This window comes from Bactrocera tryoni, chromosome 1 (assembly GCF_016617805.1).
Source record: "Bactrocera tryoni isolate S06 chromosome 1, CSIRO_BtryS06_freeze2, whole genome shotgun sequence".
Taxonomy (NCBI): Eukaryota; Metazoa; Arthropoda; class Insecta; order Diptera; family Tephritidae; genus Bactrocera; species Bactrocera tryoni.
The window spans coordinates 67,966,495-67,973,242 of record NC_052499.1 but is presented as its reverse complement, the minus strand read 5'-3'; the positions used below and the strand labels follow the sequence as shown (position 1 = coordinate 67,973,242).

Below are 6,748 nucleotides of genomic sequence, written 5' to 3'. Positions count from 1 at the left end.
TTTTGTATAAATCACATATTATCTGCAATTAAAAAACAGAACTTATTTAGACCGAATTAAAGTGTTTTACCTTACTTTACCATTATGTTGTTCTTGTTGATAGACCCTTTACATGGAATCAGATATGAATATGTATCTGTCACATAAAAAATAGATGTGTTTGCAAAAAAAAATAATAATAATATACTTGTATAGTTAATGAGAGTACACCAACGTAAACAAAAATCAACACACAAAGTTCGTGTGTACCATGTTATCACTGAAATGTAGAACCCCAAGTGAAGCAAATTTAGTTCAGACTTGAAAGCCATTGTGCACAGTTAAAATTTATTTTTCTCCGCTCATTTGGAAAGAAAGCAAGAGACATGAAACTTATATTCCCTTTAATCTTATGTATTTGTCTCGTAACGGCAGCAGAAAGAATGGTACTAAATAACACTACCATTGCTTCTAATGCTGCTTTTATATCTAGACGAAGTATGAGATGTCAAACAGTTAATCATCGTGGCCAATGCATTGGTGGAAGCTCTAAATAAAACGAATATAGAAAAATATAGAGGAAAATTAACACTTAATATGATGACAACATTATGATCGATAATCACTTCGTTGGAATTTTGACTTCGAACAAAAATAATAGACATAAATATAAAACTGCAATGGTTATTGGACGTTGAGGAAATAATAAATTTAGACTTTAATAAAATTGAGTGATCTCAAACATGCAATACTCTCGAAGCTAACCTTTAATTTTTAATATAATATAATAGTCTACCTGATTTTTGGTGGGCAAACACTGGACCTGAATATAGTACTGGACGAACAATTTCGGCATTTCGTTTAGAGAAAGAAGATACATACTTATAAAATTGTTGAAAAATAATGCTAAAATATATATATATGTAAATAAATTGGTGGTTATGTTATTATGGATGGTCTAGCTCAACATCGTGTAATGGCCATGTATGACAAAAATTCAAACAAAAACAAAAACAAATTCTCCTTTAACTCAGAAAACATTTGAAATTCCGAAGAAGATTGCAAAAGAATAATTACACGATAATTAGCAATTTAACTGCATACGACACTGAAATTCTCATAAGAAGATTAGACTAGTAAAAGTGTTATTTTCTAGGAACGAAAAATTGAAATCGCTCTCAGCGTCCGGTCAAAATTTTTCATCAGTGGTAAGGCACTTGCTCAACAAATTCATCTTCAGCTTCTCAAAGACGAATTGAATCTTGCTTATTATGTATAATATATGAATACATTGAAAAAGCTATCTTTTTTCTCGATATTGGGCCAAACCAATGGAGAGATCGAATTATTTCCATTCCTCGAAACACTTTTTGAGATGGCCTTCAGCTCCTTCAGCAAATTTTGTTTTATCTCTTCGATCGACTGTTTCCATTTCGATGATTGTTGAGTTGCTTGCATGTCAAGTACCTAAACTCATGTCTCATCGGCAGTTATAAGTAATAATTATATGAATTTCGGATCGTAATTCGAACGATCAAGCATGTCCAAAGAGACCTGTTTACGGCCAAAAAAATCCAGCTTTATCGGGACTAGTTGAGTAAGAACGTGTTTTATACCAAAAATATTCACCAAAATCATTCGAACGAACTCAGAACAAAAATCGGCTCCACATTTATCATGTAGCTCCCGCAAATAAATCTGAACGGTGAGTTTACTTTCTATTTTTTTCTAATAATTACTTTGTTAAGAACATTAATTATGTTAGAATATGTTACGTTTTGTAGTGGACTAGTACTGTGGAAGAAAAAGAGCAATGAGGAAACACAGGTCTGGAACTGTTTTAAAGCAGTAGTGCATGATGTCCGTGGAAATCATAGAGCTGACAGTTATGACGTGCTGATCAAGGACATGAATACGAATTTCTTTCGTCATCGGAAGAGCAATGTCCCTAAACAAAAATTTAAAGATAGTATGGCAGTTTATTTGGAAGAACAAAGAAAATGCTTCCAAAGCCAGAGTAAATTCTAAAAACTATTACAGGATAATGGATACCTTTTTGTAAGTTACTTATATGTACATATGTAAAATGTTTGTACATTAATGCAAAATGTTTTTCACCTAACAGTTGTTTTGGGCTGCTCAATTGGCTACAAGGATCGTGTGATATCACAACGTTACACTTTTTCTGTGTGGATATGTAAAGTATAAAGTCTATCCGGACAATCCCGCTTCGATTCAGACCTTGGAGCAAAACATCACCCATGTCATTCGACAGTTACCACTCGATATGCCCGATCGTTCACAAAATAAATGTGAGAGAATGCTCTTATGAATGATGATAAAAACTCCCCATTACATTCGAAGTTTCTGTTTTTGTTTTTCTCTAAAAAAGTAGGGAACCTCGAAATAACTGAAAAGAATATTCCGAAAATGGAGGTACTGTTGTATGTTCTGTGCTCAAAGTTCGATACACTTCCCTAATACTGATATACATTCAATCGCAACTGCTGAGATAATTGGAATTATAGGAAACTTTTCACATAGCCTGTGAAGCTCGAGTATTTAAGGCATGTAGTTCAGATATTTTCATTTATTTAGAAAAATAAACAATACGGTTCTATGCAATGCAAGTTTATTATAAAAATCTCAAGTCGCTTATCTCCAAAATTAAATCATCGGCAAGAGGGCGTATACGTAAACAAATACAAAAAAACAAGAATGATGTCGACATACGTACAAATGTACACACGGTTATATATTTTTAAATGTCTACAAGCTTAACTGATAATGAATCATACGTAACAAAATTCAATCACGGAATAAAATCGTTTCGTTTCAGAGTTATTGCAGTTGCCTTACTACCGTTTTTTTAAATTAATTGTTTCGAAATAGTGTTTTAAGTAATTATCTCAGTGCGATAATATTGACTTAGTATCCAGTAAGTTCAAAAATTACTTTGAAGATTGAAGTCACATATAGAAGCTATATAGTAAATGTCAGGGCAGCGCTCTTCGTAGCCACGAGGGGTAGCAGGAAAGAACTCGGCATCAAATAGTTTTCAAAGGGCTTTTTATCTGCCAACCAGTTAATAACGAAGCCAAGTATGAGATTACGCTCACTCCATTACGACTTAAAAATCTGGGAAACTAGGTTCGATCTCGAAACTACTACGAACACAAAACAATAATGCACTTAGTTAGTGAAATCTCAGAAAAATCAAAGGCTTGCATGAACGATCTGAATACTTACAAATATCACTCACTCAATCTCGTTTTCATTAGTTAAAAACAAATTACAAGGCTTACGAGCTTAGCTACGCAGATATTTATTTTCTGAATCTCACAACAACAACAAAGTTAAATTAAATGGCATCATTATATTTAATGCTTTTATACATTTCTCTTGTAGCCACGGATGGGAATTTTCAAACAAATTACCTCATGCACACGGATAATATGGCCTTAGCCAGTAGACCCCGGTTGGGATGCCAACATTTTGATCATCGCGGCCGGTGTGTCGATGAAGAAGCTAGACCAAATTTGTTTCTAAGAAATAACTACTAAAATGCAAGGGTAACTGTGTAGAATTAAAAAATCATACGGCGAACGAACTAAACTTACTTCGATATATATACTTACTTATAAATATACGCAAATAGAGAATATATAAGTAATACAAAGTGCGTTCCATAGTAAAGAGGACTTTTTGAATCTAGCGTTCCTTTGTGGAACCATCTATACTGGTGACAATTACATGACGTTTTATCGATTGGAAGTGAAGTTATTGCGTTTTAAGTGTCAGTATGTTTGTGTTATAGGTGCGAAAATGAGCTTCGAACAAAGCGCCAACATTAAATTTTGTTTTAAAATTGGTAAAACTTTTACCGAAACAATTTAATTGATTAAACAAGTTTATGGCGATGCTTTTCTATCCCGTAGCAGAGTGCGCGAGTGGTTTCAACGTTTTCAAAGTGGTCGTGGTCACCGGAAATTCCATCGAAACTGTGCAGGAATTCATCAAAAATCAGCCGAAATCATCATTGAAATTCATGGAGAAGAAATTGGTCATCTCCACAACATCGATTTATCGCATTTTGACCGAACATTTGGGCTTACGAAAGGTGTGTGCATGGTTGGTTCCGCACTAATTGACTGATGACCGAAAATTGCTCAGAATCCAACATTCGAAGGACATCATTAAAGAGGTCAAAAAGAACAAAAAATTCCTTTACAATATTGTGACTGGTGACGAAACGTGGTGTTTCCAATATGATTCCGAAACGAAATGCCAGAGTGCTGAATGGAAGGCACCGGAAGAGCCGAAACCGAAAAAATCGCGCATGAAGAAGTCAAAAATGAAGACAATGCTGATTTGTTTTTATGATTCCAAGGGTATTGTCCACAAAGAATTTGTTTCACCCGGCCATAAGGTTAATGCGGTATTCTATCTTAGAGTTTTGAAGCGTTTGGTATTCGACGTGTTCGGCGCGAATATCGCGAAAATGAAAGTTGGTGTTTGTAGCACGATAATGCAAAATCACATTTTAACCATCAACCACTCCCGGTATTCACCAGATATGGCACCGTACGACTTCTTCTTTTTCGGAAAAATGCATTTGCCATTTTTCAGACGTAGAGACCATTCAAAGGCTTGCACCGGTATATTGGCGGCCATACCGGCCAACGAGCTAAAACAGTCGTTCGACATGCTTTTGGACCGTGCCAAAAACTGTATTCAGGCAGAAGGAGACTATTTTGATTAAAATTAATTCATTTTGCCGAAAAAACCATTTGTTAGATTTTTTTTTAAGTCCTGTTTACTTTGGATAGCACCTTGTATATATAAAAATATATATAGAGATACTATGCTGTTGTGTAAAAGTTAAATCAATTAAATATAGAATGAAATGAACACTTTACTAGAAGGCGTAACTTCATTTAAATGGTTTTGGGAAAGATGGGAAGAACTTGGAATCGATCTCATCTTCCTATCAAAATTTTTAATTCAATGGTAAAGCGAATTATCAACAATTGTATCAGCTCTTCGAAGCCGGATTTAAACATGCTTGTTATATATAATATATTAGCTCATTAGACATATAGCGAACTCGACATTTTTCTGGGAACCATTATTTTAGATTACTTGGAATTGGATCACCACATTTTTGTTATCATAAATATAGTAATAAGAAAATTGCATACAAATATGTATTGTATGTATGGTATATGCGTGTAAAGCATTCAAATTGCATATAGAAGACCAATTTGACAAACGCTTCTTTTTGACTATAAAATGTAGAACGGATTCGAACAAACTTTAGTAAACATTTGGAAATCTATTGGCAAAGTTGAGGCATAATTTTTCTCTCAAAAAATATCAAAATAAAAAAATTCTATAAAAATGAGATTCATGTACTTATTGATTATCTTGTACATTAGCATAGCAGCTATAAGTACTACTCCTCCAATTAGGACAGAAGGAAATTGCCAGCTAGTAGATCATCACGGAAACTGCATTACATATTGCCATCCTGTACTTGGTAAAACATGCAATATGCAAACGGAACTTTTGTGGCCATTTCGCCGATATTTTGTATAAATCACAAATTATCTGCAATTAAAAAACAGAACCTATTTAGACCGAATTAAAGCGTTTTACTTTACTTTAACATTACGTTGTTCTTGTTGATAGACCCTTTACATGAAATCATATATGAATTTGCAGCTGTCACAAAAAAACTAAATGTGTTTGAAAAATAAAATAATAATAATAATTTATAGTTAATGGGATTACACCAACGTAAACAAAAATCATCACAAAGTTCGTACCAGTGTTATCTCTGAAATGTAGAACCCCAAGTGAAGCATATTTAGTTCAATCTTGAAAGCCTTTGTGCACAGTTAAAATTTATTTTTCTCCGCTCATTTGTAAAAAAAAACAACAGACATGAAGCTTATATACTTATTAATGTTATGTATAAATGTATAAATAAATAAATATCATAACCAAGACATCGTTTTTACATCTAGACCAAGTATCAAATGTCGAAGAGTTAATCACCGTGGTCAATGTATTGGAGGAAACTCTAAATAAAACAAATACTTCTTCTTCTTCTTAATTGGCGTGGACACCGCTTAAGCGATTATAGCCGAGTTAACATCAGCGTGCTAGTCGTTTCTTCTTTTCGTTACGTTTCGCCAATTGGATATTCCAAGCGAAACCAGGTCCTTCTCCACTTGGTCCTTCCAACGGATTGAAAGTCTTCCTCTTCCTCTGCTTCCCCCGGCGGGTACTGCGTCGAATACTTTCAGAGCTGGAGTGTTTTCATCCATCCGGGCAACATGACCTAGCCAGCGTAGCCGGTGTCTTTTAATTCGCTGAACTAAGTATGTCAATGTCGTCGTATACCTCGTACAGCTCATCGTTCCATCGAATGCGATATTCGCCGTGGTCAATGCGCAAAGGACCATAAATCTTTCGCAGAATTTTTCTCTCGAAAACTCGTAACGTCGACTCATCGGTTGCTGTCATTGCCCAAGCCTCTGCACCATATAGCAGGACGGGAATTATGAGCGACTTATAGAGTTTAGCTTTTGTTCGTCGAGAGAGGACTTTACTTTTCAATTGCCTACTCAGTCTGAAGTAGCACCTGTTGGCAAGAGCAATCCTGCGTTGGATTTCCAGGCTGACATTGTTGGTGGTGTTAACGCTGGTTCCTAAATAGACGAAATTATCTACAACTTCAAAGTTATGACTGTCAACAGTGACG

At 34.8% G+C, this 6,748-nt stretch overlaps 1 long non-coding RNA gene across 1 annotated transcript; it reads left to right on the top strand.

Moving 5' to 3' along the window:
* Positions 1-307: 307 nt before the first annotated feature.
* On the top strand, positions 308-3,813 carry LOC120766911. Its single transcript, XR_005704628.1, has 4 exons — positions 308-1,684; positions 1,764-2,037; positions 2,105-2,291; positions 3,388-3,813. It is a non-coding gene; the product is annotated as an uncharacterized LOC120766911 (long non-coding RNA).
* Positions 3,814-6,748: the final 2,935 nt, after the last annotated feature.